This window comes from Nothoprocta perdicaria, unplaced genomic scaffold (genome assembly GCF_003342845.1).
Source record: "Nothoprocta perdicaria isolate Ctin4 unplaced genomic scaffold, notPer1 scaffold_59, whole genome shotgun sequence".
Classification (NCBI taxonomy): domain Eukaryota; kingdom Metazoa; phylum Chordata; class Aves; order Tinamiformes; family Tinamidae; genus Nothoprocta; species Nothoprocta perdicaria.
The window spans coordinates 4,037,901-4,057,626 of NW_020455854.1; the positions used below are offsets into that span (position 1 = coordinate 4,037,901).

Consider the following 19,726-nt stretch of genomic DNA (forward strand, 5'->3'; position numbering starts at 1 on the left):
TGAGTTCATGTGAAGCCAAAGCAATGCCAAAGTGAGGTGGTAACTTGGGCAGAGCAGTTCCAATGGCACGGGCCCACTTTTCATTATTTTCCACAGTTACTAAATGGTACTTTCACATTAAACGAAGACACATTAACCTAGTGTTATGCAAGATTTTTTCCTTTGTTCTTAGCTTTTAGAAGCATAATTTACTCAGCTCTCATACGATTTCCTGACATTACACTCTCCTCCAACTCCCCCACACTCATACAAATTAAGTACATTATTAACCAAACGAGTCTCTTCAGAGCAGAATTCAAGTGAAAATTTAGCTGCATATGTGATCCATTTCACAGCATTTGATCCACAATTTATTGGCTATGAGTTATGCCTTAAAGTCACTTTTCAAATAAATTAACCCTTATTAGCCATATTCACGCAATTAAATCCATAGAAACACCTTCTTGTATGAAAGGCTTAACGTCTATTATGCTGCAAGTTAGCATTTGCTAACTTTTCCTCATGATGCATAAGGCAGCATTTGTAATTAAGCTGATTCAATCCCTGACACTTTGAAAACACAGCACTAAATCAGTCTGCCTGCCTGTGGTAGCTTCAAGAGTGTATGTAAAGGTGGCTTAAATACCTAGGCTCAACTGAGAACAAYGCAAGTAAAAAATAAATACATCATATTAAATGATATAATGTAACACTGAATTGCAGCTTAAAACAAGACTTGTTTAACTTTACAAGACTCACTCAAAAAGGAAGTTGATCTGTTCTTCTGTTGGATTATCATACAGTAATTCAGGTTAGCAGGGACTTTTGTAGGTCCTCCCGCCCAACACCCAACTAAGGGTCCGCCTGCTGCTTGCTCAAGACCTGGTCTTGCCCAGATTCCAGGACCTCCAGGCAGGCCTTGGGAATCCCTTCTCTTTAAATGGAATTTCTCTCCCTGCAACCAGCAGCTATTGCCTGTGTTGATGTAACACAAGGTGATGCTGATTACTGCAGATCTTAAACCCCATAGCTTCACATCACATGCAAACGTGGCCAGTAATAAAATTCCAAAAAGGCCACATTTCCATTGCAGAGCTCTAAGTCCACCTGGAAAGGAGCAGAACTCCTGCACTGCAGGCAAACTAGGCTGAGTGTAATTAGCTGATTACTTCAAGTCCTGCTGTCGCTGTAGGCTCAGCCACACTGTGCACTGGCCACATGTGTGCACTTGGCAGCCCGTGCTAAAAACTCCCATGCTGTCATCACACCACACTGCTATCAGTACCAGAGCACTCTAGCTTAAAAGTAATTCTGACACATTAATAGAAAAAAAAAATTCATCACTCGATCTGGATTTGGCTCCAATAATTGATCAACACCTGCTCATTACTGCATCAACGTACAGAACATGCAACCTATAGCATCAGGATGACTGAAGAYTGCAATATTACATAATTTGTTTTATGACATGTTCTCATCTGTAAGAATTTAGAAAATGCAGCTGTTCAACTTTCTAAAGTCATCAACTTCTAAATTTAGTATTCCTTGAATTATTAGTCTGTCTTCAGCCTAAGGTTTTCTGTATAGATTGGCACAGTAAACCTAAAAATTAAATAAAACTCATTTTGATATAGCTTTCCAAAAATAAAAAAAAAAAAAAGAAAGAAAACCCAGAAACATATGTATACTGTAATCAACTACTTCTGTACACTGTTGTATGCACAACATCGTAAACTTCCACTATTTTCTGGYATACTCATTTTAATTGCTGGGGAAGATGCATACAACTTGAGAAAGGTTAGGAGAGATGAAAAATGTCCTGCATATTTTAAGCTGTATTTTATCCTGATATTTCTAGTCTATCAGATTGTTTGAACATGATCAATTCAATCACACACACACACAAAGCATAAGAAAGTATGATTTTACCGTGATTAAGATCAGACTCCCTACAATAAGCACACAGTCCAATCAGCACATGTGAAAAGTCAGGAATTCTGACCCAATTTAGAATCAAATGTATGATACATGTGATCATATACAGAGAAAAAACATTTCTACGTATAAAGTGCTGAAAAAAAAATATAAAACCATCCCATCTGTAGCAACTAAAATAATAAACTAGCCAACTTTTCCAATAGTCTTGGAAAGATTTCCTGTTTGGGGATTTTTACACAGAAAGAGGCAAAGCAGACAAGAGTAGAAAAGTGAAAACTGTAAGAATAAAATTCTTTCCCCACTTAACCCTGAGAACAGAACAYCCAAGCAGAACACACACCAATACTAAGAGCCAGAATTTGGTTCCTGTCTGTGCGAMAAGGGCTCCGAGGAGCGTTGCTGCCCTGACTCCTTATGTAAGTGTTCTGTGCACCGTAGGTGGTTGCTATCTTTCCTAAGCACTCAAGACAAATGCTTCTTTTATTTTTACAGATTTTATCTTCAAAAGTGTATTTCCTTAGAAACACCACAGAAGCGGGGAGAACATATACACGTCCCTGCTACTTCAGACCCTACAAGTAATTTTTATTGCAGCACAGCCTCAATGATACTTCGGCAATACACACTCGGACTTGGCCAATGCAAACGGCTGCTTTAACATAACTTTGCTCRTTGACGACTGCAAGGAACCCAGGTCACGATACACAGTGCAATTTAAAATTATTTATAGCTGTTCCAGAATAGGTTTTAAGAATCTGAGAGTCCAGTACAGAATTTACTAGAGAATCACAGTGTGATCACCAGCAGCCAAATCTCCAGGGTTTCAGTTTCACCATAAAAAACTCAGTAACATTTTAAATGATATAGCTAGCAGTTACTAACACACTGAAGATCTTTAGTGGGAAGAATACTAGAACTGAACTAAAAAATATATATTTTTTTTTGCATCAAGAAACCCTAGAAGAGACACTGTAGATATGCTCAAGCAGCATACAACTTGTAGTTTGACAAGTGCTAATGAAGGGCATGTGAWTTAAGCTCTTGGGATTTCTTGCCAATGCCTAGGCAGGCTCCAATCTATGGGAGACACTAGTGACTTGTATCTGAGATCATGGGCTAAGTCCTTACACAACAGTGATTCCTCTCCCCTTTCTCACCGAAGAGCAGAAACTMCAGCATGGAGCTGCCCTATCAAGCAGGTAAATATTCCAACAACAAATTTCCTTCATATTTCCTGCAAATTAACTGAGTCCCAGTGGTCCAATTTTTTTTTGTTTGTATCCTTCCCTTCTTCYCTTCCCCCTTCCCAGTCAATGCAAGTAGGATTGAGACATTAAATACTGAAAATACACGTATGTATTTAGCTCAGTACAGGCCATGGCAGGCCCACGCAAAAAGAGTCAACTCCCAGAGATAAGAGAACTGCAAAGGAACCTGCTTAAAGGAGAGGTGAAGTCGCACAGTTTGCAAAGGGCAGCTCCTCCTGGCACTCTGCCTATCAGCCTAGAAACAAGCAGTGCAGCTGGGCTCAAGAAATGTATTTAAACTTGTTCTGAACACCTTTTTTCTGCATGCTTGTCTACATTTTTCCCCAAAAAATAATTACATTAAAAAAGTTTTGGAAATACTTATATGTGGAAAAGAACAAAAAAATCTGTTTCCTTTTGCAAAGCAATTTTAGMAGTAAATTGTTATACAGACAATAGACAAACGTATTTCCCAACGTTTCCAATCTACTTACTGAAGTTGCATTTAACTACAGGAAAGGTAAATACACGAGCTCAACATGAATGCAAAGTACTGTTATTGAAATTCAGATTACTAGTAAGTCAAGACAAATTTGCCTTACTATTTTTCTAATTTTCTGAACGAAGAAAATGTCTTGAATTCAACTTGCCTGTATTACARAAGCAGCTTACCTTGTTAAGAGTTAGGCCGTTTATTATATTTCATATATTCTACAGTGGAGTGGAAAGACTAAAAGATACTTTCCTTGAAAAAATCACGACAACATTCAAAGACTTTGCTAGCCTAGCTCACGTGGTCGGACACTGTCAAACTTCCTTTTCCTGATGAGAATCCCTGTTACCACCACGGTCACCTCGGTGCTGCTGCAACTTTACCAGCCACTTTCGCAGTCTTTCTGAAGTATTTTGTACACAGCATGTGACCTCTGAAAGTAAAACTGCCATTAACATTACAAGAGTGGTAGGGAAAAACAGCAACCCTCCAGTTAAAAAAACGGTGTGGATAAAATAATGAAGATAAAAGTTTCTGGTAAAATACACAGCAACACAGGCTTATATCTGTTTTCACAAAAGCCACGAGACAAAATTAGAGGATGAGAAGCACCAAGGGCTGACTAGCGATGAGCAATCACCACATACTAGGCAATATCACTCATTACTTTCTTTAAAAGCAAAGTACAGAGGTATACATCTCTCCGTACCAACAAAAGAAACATGAAGACATGACTGAGATTTTAACAAAAATATATTATTGAGACTTAGTTGTAACTGTCTACATTTGCTGAGCAGATAACTGAAAGTCCAGTTGTTCATCTGTACTTCTCTATTTCAGAAATAATGCCGCACTGAGATTCTGTTTACTGTTTCTTAGAAGAAGGTCATTAAGGGTTTATGAGTAACAGAGGGAAGTATGGGAAAAYAAAAAAAAAGAAAAGCAAAACCATTTGCACACCAACAAATATGCAAAGTATACACAATTTTTCACATCTAAACCACAGCAGAGGATGAATTAACAGAGTGCTAGATGTACATTCTTCACCGCTGCATCTACAGGAAAAAAAACAGAAAGGGACCCCATGGATAAAAGACAGTGTCGACTGCTGAGTGTAACTCATTAATGAGTGTAAATTAATTATCAGGCAGCAGGTGTGAGGCCATGAGAACACGGGCAGCTCCCAAGCCAGAGCTGGGATCCTCTTGCTGCTATATCCACATGCACCTCCATCCACGTGGATGCTTGCATTCACACCAAGTTATTTAACATCAGATAACACTGTGTGTCTAAAATGTGATCTTTCTTAAAAATGGTTTTAAAGACAAGTAAAATAAATACATATATATAAAGCCAAATATTACATATACCACAATATCTTGCATGATTGTTAGCTTTCTTCCTCTCTCATAAAAAGTCAAGATATGGTTAACCAGCTGTTTTTCTTTTAAAGGAACACAGCTAATACACATACAACTGGCCAAAAGTTTTMTAGAGGTTTCCTATTCCTTTTTCACATTCTTGCTTTCTCAAAGCTAAACCATTAGAATTATATTTGGCAAAATCGCCTGGGCCTTACGTAATCTTTCAGTGAAAAAAATACAACTCATAGCAATGTCGTGAAGCTTCATGTTAAAATACTTTAAGACCTCTTATGGAAACCTCTTTTCTTAAGCAATTAGATGCATTACAGTTATATTTTATGTCCACACTCAGTGGGCTTACACACTTACTAAAACCAAACCAATCCCTCAAAAGGGAAGTAATATTTAAATTGCTCATTGATTCCATAAGTGTTAAAATTTTGCTTAAGAAAAGGTAATAAATACAACTTTGGAGCTTGCGCAGAATTGGTCTGAAAAACCAAGCAAAAAAGTCAGAGTCTAGGATTAGCTCCCTCTTAAAGAGGATACTCTGTCAACACCATTTTTCTTTAAAGAGGAACAATAACTGCATTGCTGCTCTATCATGTGAGAGGGAGAGATTTTCATTTAAGTAGCTTTGCAAGCTAYGTAAAACTATCAGTATCTAAGCTAGCATCTACTAATCCACTCAGGTAATTTAGAGTATCTTGTAATATATTTTGTGCTGACACAACGCTTTGAAACTAGAGGCTATACTATGCCTCACTTTTAATACAGTAGTTACAGCAGTAATCCAAAAAATTCATAAAGACTTATGTTGAACACTGAATGTCAGGAGAAGATACATAATTTTATCTACTTTTTTCATATTGAAAAGAAACATGCTTGCCCCTTCCCCTCCCATTCTCATGATTTTTAGATTTAAATGGGAGAATTTTTTCCCCATAAACATAACTTATTGGTCACATTTCAGAATCAATATATTTCAACTTCAATACAAATAAAACATCAAGAAGTCTGAAAATCAGTTTTCACAGGAAGCCCTTACAATATCATTCAAATAAATATAGGGTCAACTCAGGTTTACCTGCCAAAAAGCAAGTTCACTTCTGGGCTATGATGTAACTTGGTGGATAACAAAATAAGGTAACACGTACCCCATGATTTTCTATGGCCAGCACACATAACTCCTGCAGAAAGCAGAGTCTGTGTATGTAATTAAAGCTGACAACATGTACAAAACAAAACACAAATCTTCATTGTGATATTGCAAAAAGACACTTGACAGCTGAAGTTCTGAGAACGGGTCAAGTATTTTTACGARCACATCATACAATTGCTAAACATACTAGTCTCATTGTTCTAAAAGTGTGTATTTAAAGATAAAAAGAAGGAAGACTGAGCTTTATATATAAATAGAGTTCTGGAAGTTTAGAAAACAATCAATCAGCAACTTTTATCGAAATACTGGATCATAATCTCTAGCAATGCCTTTGCATATATGTTCACAGCTCTTTACTAGCCCAAATGTTGTTCTGTTTTCAAAATGAATGTTGGCGAATGTCTAAGGCACTCCAGAAAAGGTTAAATTACCCCACAATTTCATTTGTTTGCTTAGCTACTCCAAGACGTTCCCGTTTATGACTAAGCTGCAGGTGCTATTCTGTTTATTTTAGTCCCTGTAAACTAAGCCCTTGAATTGAACAAAGCAAGGAAAGCATTAGGATTCAAGCTGAAGAGGAAGGAACTGCAGCACTATTTCCTGCTAAACACACTACATCCTACCTCCTTTCACGAGCATGACCAAACACTACACAAAAACTTCTACAAAATGAATTTTCTYGATTTCTTGCAAAAACTGCTTTGCTTCTTTTAAATTTTTTATTTCTATATATTGTTGCAGAAACTAGCAAGCTATTATAGACAGATAAATACACACACACACAAATATAATTGTATTTGGTGTACCTAAGACTGATGTTTAAGCTTAAAAAAGTAATCAACTTCTACAGCACAGAATTTCAGTTATTATCCCAGTTCAGCAACAAACTGAATAGCACAAATTATACAAAAAAAAAATCACATAGTTAATGCTGAACAACAGCTTCAGGTCAGGAGAACGTGCTAATAGCAAAATGAGTGTGCCTGACCTCAAAGAAYGTACACAGGCAGAATGAAGAGATGACACCCAGCAAAGGCCTGTCCTTAAATAACCGTGGAACAACTCAGCAAATTCCTCATTCACAAACATTTTGATGAATATTGACTTGTACTGACATAGCTGCTTTCAGATATTATCAATGCAAATAATTTAAATGAGCTACCATGAAAAGCAGTCAACTTGTTCATCATTTTTGAAACTAAAACTGTTAAAATTTGACCCACTAATGGACCAAAGAAAAAAAAATCAGCAAGTGACAGATTAATATTTAAGTTGATTTAAAGCAGCAACTGTCTACCAGGTTTTATTTGATTCATTCTAACTGCTTCATAATTTTGGATTCATCTAATATCTAAAACAAAGCCTCTTCTCTACTCTCCTGCTTAAGAACATATAAGGTCCCTGTAAAAAGGAAAAAAAAAAAAAAAAAGAGCATTTAAATGTGTATGTAACTGTTTCAAAAGATTGGTTGTGCTCCTCAAATTATTAGAAGCATTTAATCTTCTCCTGTATCTGTTTCTTTTATCTGGAAAGAAAACAGAGGCCTAGTACCAAAACAGTAACACAATCCTGCTTCATTTAGGAGTTCAAGGGACCATCTCTTCCTTTCAACAATTTAGTTTATACTGGATGATGTGACCCATTTTTAATAGCAACAAAAATACAATTTCAGACTTATTAAAGAAGGTGGAATTTTTAAGACCACTTGCAGTGCTCCTACCCTGCAAACAGCAAAGCATTTAATGAGCTACCATAGACGATTTGAAGGACTCCTGCACTATTACCGTGGCATTCTTGGAGCGGCCTCCACATCTACCCAAGATGAGAACTCCGTGGTCAGCTGCACCCATCCCTTACTCTGGGGCTGTGAAATGCCCTTCTTCCGTGCAGGCTGCGTGGGCACAAATGCCCCCTTTTSTCAGCTAAACACAGGCCATGCCACAAGATCCGGGCAGCCTCATYATCTCGCTTCATACTATTGCAATAAATGCACCTGAGCATTTCTCCATCCCATCCATCATTAAGTCAGGATGCACAACAGAGCTAAATATAATTTCCGTGTTTCTTAGTTTAGCTAGCCAAAACTATTACTGGAGCTGGACAAATATCACTATGCTCAGCTCCAACTTCTATTTGAGCTTAGCAATTCTATCATAAACTTAAAAAAAAACATTTACAAGGAAAAGAACACAGCAGCTTCATCCCTTATACACCATCTGTCAGTTAGATTGGTTAATTTTAAGAGCACAATCCCTTTCCTCCTCAGTCTTTAACTTCTTTTGTCCAACTTATATCTACTGTTATACAACAGTTTAATAAAAAGTATTGCATCCTATGTAGAGGCAAACAAAACCAAATATCCTACTACATTTGGTGATGGTGAACCACTGTTTACCTGCTCACATCCTACCCAGGACTGTGACCTAACCTTTAATACAATAATTACAAAAGGTCAGAATGTGAATGCAGTTATATGCAGTTGTAATAGATCTATACCTCACAGTATCTTCCCAAGAGCCAAAGTCATGGATATGAACAGAATGCTTAAATCTCTGCATTCAGACAGACATTCAGGTAAAAAAAAAGAAAAACAAAGCATCAAAAAGCAAACCATGGCTTCCCGAACACAAAAAATTCAGCATGAATATAATCAAGAAAATATTCTGACTTCAGCAAAGATTGTTCCTTTTTCCCTTCAAGATAAAATAATAGCCTTTACTAAATAAAAGCTAACCATTTTACTTTGCAAATCAACAACATGTCTAACAATAGGACAGAGAGGACTCCAGGGAAGAGTATCACTCATTGCTTCTTTATGAGTAGAGAAAAAAAAAGACTAGAAGTCAGTGGATCAGGTTTAATCCTCAGATCAACATGCATATTCTAAAATAACCAGAACAAGCATGTTTTTAGTATGATACCCAAAAACTTGAGGGTTCTAAATAGTTTAATTCCCTAATCCACTGTCCATGCCCTTGCTGCTTTAAGAACCAACTTCTCACGGTCTCCAAGGCTAAAATGAACTGGAATTTCATTTTCCATACTGAAATCAGCTAAAAACGAACAGGGCAGAAACTCCAGGGCAGGACAGTTTATGTTGTCTGAGGCCACTTTCAAAGAAGTCTTATCTGCTCAACTATTATTTGGTCCAAATACCACACTCTACAAAGCTGCTGTCTAAAAACAAAGCAAAACCAAAAAAAAAGGAGAGCCAAGAGGTAACTCTAAAACTACAAATAGTCTTAGAGTAGATTTCTGCACTAATTGCTAAGCTTAGCAGCTGTAGCAGATCCAAATTCTGTATTTCTTCGTACTTTTTTTCTTAGGAATATACTTCAAATGAAAAATAAAAGACCATGAAATCTTCCCCTTGTAAAACCAGTGTTCTCATCTCCCTCCATGTGAAGAACAAAAAGACTCCGCTCCATTCCTTTAGAAGTGGCAATATCCAAGAATAAATTGATATAGAAAGGAATATAATAGCCTTTAAAGATACTCTGAAGTCTTAAGAACCACTTAACAGAAAGTTAGCAAACACAAAAAAAATACAGAGATATAAGACTAAAGATATATATTTCATGCATAGACTAAAAAAGCCTGATTACAAATTATTTCCTTCACTAAATTGTAAGGCCTTCTTCAAGAACAAAAAAAAATATTTAGAAGTATATAACAAAAGTAGTAACACAGTAAACATGGTAATTTTAATTTATTTTTACTTGTATGCTAGATATTTTTAGCATTCAACAACATAACACAATAAAACACTTGTTTTGTACCCTGTGATAAGGCATTTCCATCATTTCAGAGTCATTAAATGTAATTTATCAGCTTAAGTGCTTCAGAATAGTTTGGCTAAATCCATTTACTAGTGTTCAAACACAYAGCATTAGAAAATGAATAAATCGGTCTAAAAAGGCTGAGGAAAAAAAAAGTCCTATAACGCTCCTCTTCCTTCAAGACTTGATTTTATGAGCTGTATTAAAAAACACGCCAGCAARCAACTACAAAATTTTGTTAGAAACTCTGATAGAAAATTACTGGTAATCAAACCAAAATATCTATTAATTACCTTTTCAGATACAATTATTACATCCCAGATTCTTTCTTTTGGCTCTGCTTCATTATGTCCTTTCCTACAACTCATCACTCCCTCMCACCATTTGTGTACAGTCTTCTTTCCTGACTCTTCCACCTGCATCCTCTATTTTCCTCTCCTCCATTCCTAACTAAATTCCTTCTCCACCACTGCCATTACCCTTTTCAAGTGCAAATTCCCTTTCTCAGCAACCCTGTTCTTCCCCTGACTGTATTTCACAGCCACTAGCATCAGACTGGCTTTAAGTTTTTAAAGTCTACCAGGTGCTAATTACCCACAGCAGATCAGAGGGATGTTCCTCAAGTTCTGGGACATCACGTGGCCCTTGAGGAAGACAGAGGCCAAGTCTTCTGACTGTCTCTACTCGCTGCTGTGGGTGAATCACAGAATCCTTAAGGTTAGAAGGGACATTTAGAGACAGTCTAGTCCAACTCCCCTGCACACGCAGGGTCACCTAGAACATGCAGCACAGGATCTCTGCTCACGCTGCCTCCAGGACCAGTACTGCCCCAAAGAAGACGACAGAAGAAATCAGCAGTGACACTGGTATTATTCACAGGAGCACACAAAGTGGTTGAACCAGTCTACAGATTCAGAGTGAATTATTAAAGACTAAATCCCACTGGAAGATTTATACTTTTTATGGCCATAAAGATGGGTTATGCATTTCAGGAATGGATAGCATTTGTTCAAGAATGCTTCTAACTTGCATCAAATGAAAAAAACTTATGTGTTGCTAAATTGACATAAATGTAAAGAAACATTAATGTAAATAACCTATACAAATTAAGAAATAGAGCAGACTCTCTATTTTAAGGAGTGCTCTGGTATCTCCCTGGTTAAAGCAGGTGTTAAATGGTGGTTTTTGACATCCGCTGTTGTGGAGGCTGCCGTCACAGCCAGTCCCCGTGGTAATTTCTCTCGAATTAAATATTTACTAGAAATAAAAAAAAAAAAGAAAAAAGACCCATAAACATGGTATTAAAATACTTCTTCTGTACAAAAACACTAGATGAAATTACAGTGTATACCATATTAATCAGAAAATGACGAGGTCTGCAATCACTCCTACAGCTTCACATGGTTGTATGATGGGGTCTGTCATAATTCTGCTCARTATTTACTGAAACTATATAAGCTAAACTTTTTTTAAAAAACAGAACTTTTAAAACAACTAACAGAAGTCCCAAAGAAATAACCAGTTATCTGATCAACTTTGCTTACGGAGCAATTCCTTGGTAWCCAGCGATAGCAAGTATTAGGAGTACTTTAACTACTTGCAAATAGCTCTTTAAGTTCTTAATTGACTGAATTCTTAACTGATCAGGTAGGCTGTACACTCATGTCAGGGTTCTCAACAACACATTCATGAGTTCATCTGTACTCTAAAAGTAGGACACAAATATGAAAGTCTGAAAAATAAGTATTCGGGAAAAAAAAAAAGTCATAGTGAAGAGAAGCTTCAAACACAAATTTGCTTTGGTGTAAATTTTGCATTAGTTTCCAAGATTACAATGTAGTACCATGAYACTAAGCCAATGAAAGCCCAAGTTCATCATCTTCAGAACCATCTTATTAACAGCTGAAGTAAATAAATGTATTTAATTCTTAACTAGATTGGAAGCTAGGAAATATAGCACAAATATAGCCTCAGACACAGCAAGTGTGGGAATGAGCATATTCCTCTCCAAAAAAACATTTTACTGCATCGATTTAGCAGAAAAACTGATACTTCACTGTTAAATGGTGTCAAGAGACATCAAAAAAATTGTAAAAGTTGTTTCACAAATAACACAGCATGCAAATATTTAGCAAAATCCTGTAGTTATCGACAAGTACAATGTATACATTAAAAAGTGCGTTAAATATTAGCTATCCAATGAGTTGTATTTTCTATGAATATATTTCTACAATAGCATTAAAGAATAAACCCTATAAGAATTACCAGTGAAAGAATCTCTCACTAAGTARTATGTACAATAATAAATAACCAGATACTACAAAAGGTTAAAAAAACTTCTTAGTCTATTCAAAAATCTTCTAAAATACTATAACAATGGTACTCCTTAAGATAACTACAATGAACATAAAGATGCAACTTCTGTCTGTAAGGTAGCCTATTATCATATTTAGGAAACTCAGTCTTCATAATGTGCACATTTCCTCCTCCACCTGATTACTACAAAAGAAGCACAAAGGCTACTTGGCCTCCAYACCTAAGGACCCCGAACCCAACCTGCTGAGAAGCTGACTCGCATACTGACTCGAAAGCTGACTCAGAGAACACACACCATCCACACAGATGTTTGCAGAGGCAAAATGTCATTAACAGTGACGCCACGTGTTTTGCAGATAACATTCAGCAATAAACATTCCTAAGATCTTAATTCACTATTTACATTCTAAAGATATCTGAACAAGAGAAAACAGAGAAGTAACACTGAAGCCCAAATCTAACATAAAGAGCGTCTATACATGGAACTGGCTACATCAGAGAGCGTAATACAGGAAAGAAAACAGGTTTTTAAACTCACATTTCCTTGCTTGTGTTTGCTAAAGCTTTATTAACACTGCTCCTAAACCCTGAGAAGCTTTAAGCATGCATTCAACTTTGTGCAACACTTCTAGTGCCACAAACACACACTTAAAGCTTTGCTGAATTGTGACTTTAACAAATAAATTTTACTTTTTTAAAAAAGAAACAAAATTATGGTGATGTAATTAGAAAGAAACTTAATAGCTAGAATTCTATATCTGTATATTTATGAATGGAAAATATTGAGAAACTTGCCATTCCATAGCCTAATTTATGGCTAGTAACTAGACTTTACTGGAATACACTAGCAACTTGAAGTGTTTTAGTAAGTTTTTCTATTTCTGATTTTTTATGAGCCACATTTATACTAAAAGAAGCCTGTGTGACGGATCTGCTCCTTTCCCAGCTCAACCTGACCTTCCACATCCAGCCCTGTTCAGTTGCTAACCACCAGCGACTTATCTACTCCTGGTTGGCACCTTCCTGATTTCTTCTGCCACTCAGATGTCAACATAACACTCCTGAAGGCTGCATCCCAATGGGGAGAAAAGGCTAATACACTAGCAAAGGTCCTTTCACGTGGAAGAATGACTACAAGTCTATCATCTTATCCTATAAATATGCGGACAGTCCAAGARCCCCTCAAGCTCTCCTGGCACGGCAGTGGGCTGCACACCAGGATCTCCCCTTGAGCAGGGACACCTCTCAAGGTTACTCCTCGAGGCTGAGAGATGCCTTTCCACAACAGATTTGTGGTAAGTGAATAGAGCACGCCCTCTTTAAACTTTACTTTGCAACTGTGCATAGAAACCCTTAGTCATAAACCGTGGACCAGGTCTGGGACTAGGATTGGATCCAKCCGCACGCAGAGTCCTCTCAAAAGGAGCTTGGAAAGCAAGGGGGTCCAATTTGAACCTCATGACTCGACGGGAGGGTATCCAAGATAATCGTGTATTATCTTGAGCCTCCATGCAGTAAATAGTAAGCGACCTTGCCATAGAATCTTGTGAAATCACTGTCCATATTAATAAATCCTATTATTATTTCTTTCATATGAATGAAGTGCATTTTGTCACTCGTCCCCTCCCACCACCACCACTCATTCCGTGACAGCCTGACAAACTAACTTTAATGTCAATATAATTGCTAACCAGTTCTCCAACATGCTTCCTAACCTTCTAGCAGGCTTCTAGCACTACAAAAAAAAAAAAAGAAATAATAATCCCACCTTCTCAGGAATACTAGTAAGGACTYATTATGTTGTAAATTCAGTTTGATGGGGAAGAAAAATAGTTTTTGTCATAAAAAATGTTTGGTTCACTTGTTTAGCACAATTAAGAGTAAACATGAAAAAGGAACTTAACTATGACTTCTCTCTCACGTTATTGCTTTTGCAACACGCCCTGGCTAAAGCCAATTTTCAAAGATTTAACTAATAGTTTTAGCCAAGTATCCAAATATGAAATCTTAAAATGCTCTCTAATGAGTCAGCAATTGCAGAAATTCAGATTATTGCACAACTGCAYAACTGTTATATTAACATCTGGCTTTAATAAGAGTAACGTGAACACTATTTAATAGATTCTGTGATGTGCATTTACTTTGGAGAGTCAGGATATGGAAGATTTTTGTGGTGGTGGTTCAGACAGAGCTTCAGCAGCACTAAAGAGGAGCTTTAGAGCTACTGTCAATCTTTACCACAGAAAAAAACATTTTAGACACTTTTATTCCATAGTGAAAATGAAATAATTTTTTGTTTTTCTTCAAGCTCTTGGAGTTCAGATAAGAAARTTTATGAAACAATGCCAGGAAGACTGTTCACTGTGCTCAGTTGAGCACGGAATACTTTCATTTAAGGATACAAACACGGAATGGTCATGGTTGCCAAGTGCAAATTGGCTTAATTTTGGTTGTTGATCTGTTTTTCAGGCATGCTGCTAAAGAGGCAGCAGATATATTCACAGCAGGGAACAAAGACTGCAGATTTATTAATTCACGATAGGAACAGAACTGATTTTGCCAAATCTATTCAAAGCTGCTATTTGCCAAATAGCCTGAATGCAACCCAAAACTACACCTTACCTTCACGTTAAGAGAAGCCTCTCCAGTTTTTAAGTGTTTGCAGTTACTAACTTTTTGTCTAGTACTACAGTTAGGGGGGCTGTTTCCCAACAACGTGAACTGACTGAAGTTGAAGCTGCTATTTGCCCATCTTCCTCAATACTCCTAAGCCACCATTCTGGGTCTGCAACACTGGCACTCACTTCAGTTCAGATATCCAGACTTGCAAAAACTGTTTCATTTTTCTTAAGGGGTTTAACCTTCTGCCAGATCAGCTCTCTTAACCACTACACTGGTCTCACTACATGGAGCAGAGACCAAAAGACTGTGGTGGCAGACAGCAGTTCAATCATACCTGAGYCCAGTTCCCATTACCCTCAAGAGAAGAGGGTAACAAGACAATCTACGCATCTCCGAAAACTGTTTTGCTCAAATGAGACTTGAATAATTCATCCCGCATGCACTATTAGCCACTGCAGTGCAAGAACTGGTGTAAGTACAGAATTGGGTAGATATTTCATAGTTTGTGAATTCTACTCAAGCATTCTACAAGTACGATTACATTTGCATTTCGGTACCTTCCTGTGCAAGGACATCATTTCTTCACGTTTAATGCTACATTTGCCTTTTTTAATACATCCTTAAATTTAAGTGGGTAAAAGTGTTTAGGGGTTTATAAGTGTTTTGGATATGATAGCAATTGAAATCCTATTTCTATTAGTTGCTGCTTACTCATTTCCTAATGATTTTAGTCAGAGATAAGCCCTTAGCATCAGTTTTTCTCTGAGAACTATTAATAYGATAACAGTTCAATCTTCCACTTTTTTTTTTTCTTTCAGGTACGTGGAGTTGAATGATTTCTTCTCCTGTTTCCTCCTGCACTCTATGTGGATTCTAATTCCACCCATCTCTGATCTATTATCTATTTAATAATTCTTTTCCCACTGCCACTTACCTATCCTGGATCCAGAAATCTTACTGGAAAAATCTTACTACTGTTTAAAAACAACAATACATTATTTTGTCGGGGCTTTTTCTGATCTAAATGATGTACAGTTTTGCAAAGCTGAACACTGACAAATCTGTTCCAAGGACATTGGAAATAATAAATTTGAGCTTCCTATATGTTCCTAAGTTCATGGCCAGTTGCTGGCAAGCAGAGCAAGTACAAGCTGACTTCTGTCTGCCTTTCCCTGGCAAGGTCCTGACACAGATTTTCTTTACTGAAGTTCCACCTTCTGAAATCTGTTAGGGAGTTAACCGTGTCTGAGAAACTTTTATTGGAAATTTGACTGAAGCTAATCAAATAGCCTAAGTATTTCTAAAGTGGAGAACTTTCAGGCAAAAAGGCAGACAGGCATGGCAATAAAATTCTTTAGAAAACCAACCAGATGCTAACCAGTCACCTTGTACGTTCTTCAATCAAAGGAACAGGCTTTCAACAGACTTTCATAACTGATTAAACACAGCATAAAAATATGACATTCATCATATTTTTACTTTGTGAATTACTGTAAGCATTCACTGCATTTCATGTCAGTGGAAGAAATCTGATTCTATGAAGTGTTTGAGTTGTAAAGTCCAAAAAGATGAAATTACCAATCAGTGAATACAGTATTCAGTGGTGTATATATAAGTTTGTACGAAGGCTGATGACGACACCGAAAGCCATGCTTTAAAATTCTTCATAAAAAAANAAAAAAAAAAAAAAAAAAAAAAAAAAAAAAAAAAAAAAAAAAAGAAATCATCTTTGTATTCTAAGTTTTTTCTATACTTGTCTCTCTTCACTGTACCTCACCTCGAGGACTGGGGCTATTCCAGTGGCAGACTCTGCTCTGGCTTAGGCTGCAAGTAGTTCTCCTGGGACCATGACGATTTCAGATTAATAGCACCTTCTATCCGCATCCACAAGGGTTTTTTTTATTCTTCCACTTCTCCGAGCAGCTCTTTGCCATACAAATTGTGACCAGTAATTTCCAGTAGTGCTGGAACCTATACTCCGTTTTAGGCTACAGGGGCCTCAGCAGAAATAATCAAGCTGACTTGAATTCAGTGCTCTCCTTACTCCAAAAGCAAAACAACAACGGAAAATTAGATGAGTCGTCCCTTTTTTTCCCCTCACACAACAGACTTGAGGAGGAGGGTGGTCAATATTTTCAACATTTCTGTACCATTTCAGCATCAGTGCTGCACAGTTCTAAAGCTGAGAACATTTCAGTTGACATAACCCACTACTCAAGTACCTAGGTTCCTAAGATTTGCTGAATTAAATTCCAACCGTCAGCAGCTATTACCCATTCTTAGTTACTCCTTTTGAGAAAGAAGTTGCCTCTCCTCAAGTATAACTAGATTTACTTAATTAAAATGCATTACTACGTTGTAAAGCACACTGGGGCAATGCCTGACTCACCACAAAATAAGTCGTAAGATTCATAATAATTAAAACAAAAGCTATACGGGCCAAAATTGTATCTGCTGATATCAAAACTATTAACGTTTTTAAAAAGCCTAACAAAATCTGTGAAGGCTAGCAAGTCAGGACTCCTTCCAAAATAAGATGCAACATTTGCGTTAAAAYTCTGAAAGATGATTAAAAGCAGATTCATATCAAGTAGCAGGCAGAAACAGCACAGTAACCTGTTCTTGGATTATGTAACATGGGCAATAATCCCCACATTTCTGTTTGCACTAGAACATGTCTTGGAAAACCTTCCATTTAACAACCTAGTTAGAAAACTAGGTTGGCTTATTTAAAAAAAAAAAAAAAAAAAAAAAAAAGCCACAACCAACAAAAAAAATGTGTTTCACAGCAGATTATTATTCATTAACAGACTATGTTAAAAAGTTTTGATAGTTTTAAGACACAGCACTTACCTTATATTTTATCCTCCTTTGGTAGTGTCTGTTTCAGCACATTTCTATTGAATTTCAAAGACAGAAAAAACAAAATCACAAGAAATGTCACAAAAATTACTTACTATAGAGTTGTATAGTSTATACCACCTAAAAAAACCCACTACCTCGAACATATGAGTTCTCTTTCTCAATTTMTGAAGTTTTGTGATGTCAAAACATCTTACTGGATTAAAAATTCCAAATGTAAACTAACTGTAACACATTGCAAACCAATTTATTAGCACTTTCGACATTAAAGTCTTTCACGTTACCTCCGGGGTGGAAAACAGTGCAGCTGCTGCTGCTGCTGCATCATCTCTGGGTCCTCTTCCCTCAACTACAATGAACAACCCTTGACTTAGAGCTCTTTCAACTCGAACATGGACAATCTCTTGGGGCGGGACTGTCTCCACAGCTCAARGTGCTCCAGTGCTAACTATGCCTATTCACTGTCATATCATTCAGCATCAGAAACATATTTTAGGTATCAAATAATTCCAATATGAAGGAACCTTCGCAAAGAAAAAAAGAAAAAAAAAAAAAGGAACAAAGAAAAAAACATAAACAGATTATTCGTGTATTTTAGCTTTTTTGTTTTGCCAACAACTTAAATATATATTGTTTGTACATTGCAGACAGCATGTGTATGTATGCTGGTATACACATACACACATCTAATTTGTAATTGCAAACATATTGTGMGCTAAATTTAGAAAAACAAAAATCTTTAGAGTTGAATATATGGCATTTTATGAAATATATTAGTAATGTTTTCAAGCTTTGGCTTTTAGGCCTAAAATATACTCTCGTTCTGAAGAAAAATTGAGGGTTTTTTTAAATGTCTTTAATTTAAAGCATGAAACGAATGTTATGATATATCTGTATGTATCAGTGAAAGATTATTATTTTATTAAAGAAAAAATACATACAGAGGATAAAGGCCAACACTTTTTGGCAAACACCAAAAAGAACTAAAGAAATAGTCTGCCATGAAGTAGACTATCTCCATATCTACCTTCCAATAATTACCAGTTCAGTAATCTAACTGCTGACTTTAAAGGTATGGAGTCCCTATGCAATATCATGTTAATCCATAAAAGTTTCGTTAATTATCTATACTGGTTCCGGGCTGACCAGTGAGGGCTCCTATTTATCAACTGACTTAAGCATAGAAACCTTGTATTTGCCTGAATACTTACTAACTTATTCAACAAAACTTGGAAACTTTTTAATTAACTCACTCAGCAGAATCCCACAAACCGAAACTGTTCAATATTAACAGCATTTTCTTGTTATTGTATGACTATTCATAAAATTTTGCACGTYGTCAGACCCCATTTCCCACATTCCTTGCGTACGGCCCAAGCCTTGACAGACGCCGCACGCTTCCAACGCGGCACTCGGGCTTCTCGACTTCCCAACGTTCCTATTTCATTAACAAGCACCACGACCAGCACTGCCACGTCGAATTACCAACCCAAGTCACGGCACAAAACAGCCTCAGAGGAGGAGGGAAACCTGGGAAGGAGCCGAGGCCGAACACCTTTGCCGAGCTTGCTGCAGCGCCGATTAACGCACAGGCCGGGCACGTTTCCACCACACAGGCCAAGGCGCCGCGTCAGGACGAACTGGAGTCACCTCCGCATAAACACGGGCTCAGGAACACTCTGTTCTCGCAGCCTTTTTAATTTTTTATTATTTTTTTTTTAAGGATGGCCGATGTCAGTCCTGTGTTTCCGGGGCATATCCGAACCCTCTTGCTGCCCTGCCGGGGGGTTACGACGCAGCAACGGCAGGGCACAAACGGGAGGAACGTTCTGGTATTTCCCCGTTCGGGCAGGTGTTAAATGGCGCTTTTCGACACCGGCAGTTGCGGCGGCCGCGGGCGGGGCCGGGCACGCGCCCCGGGCACGCGCGCCAGACCCCGCTCGCGCCGGGCCCGGTGGGGCCTG

General features: G+C 37.4%; 1 protein-coding gene across 3 annotated transcripts in view; it reads right to left on the reverse strand.

The window, feature by feature from the left end:
• The window catches only part of MRTFB (myocardin related transcription factor B), a 69,432-nt gene extending 51,634 nt beyond the window's left edge, over window positions 1-17,798 (reverse strand). For all 3 annotated transcript variants that reach the window (XM_026048953.1, XM_026048952.1, XM_026048950.1), the window contains exon 1: window positions 17,754-17,798. The gene's annotated coding sequence lies outside the window, so the exon portion shown is untranslated. The remainder of the gene's footprint in view (window positions 1-17,753) is intronic.
• Window positions 17,799-19,726: the final 1,928 nt, after the last annotated feature.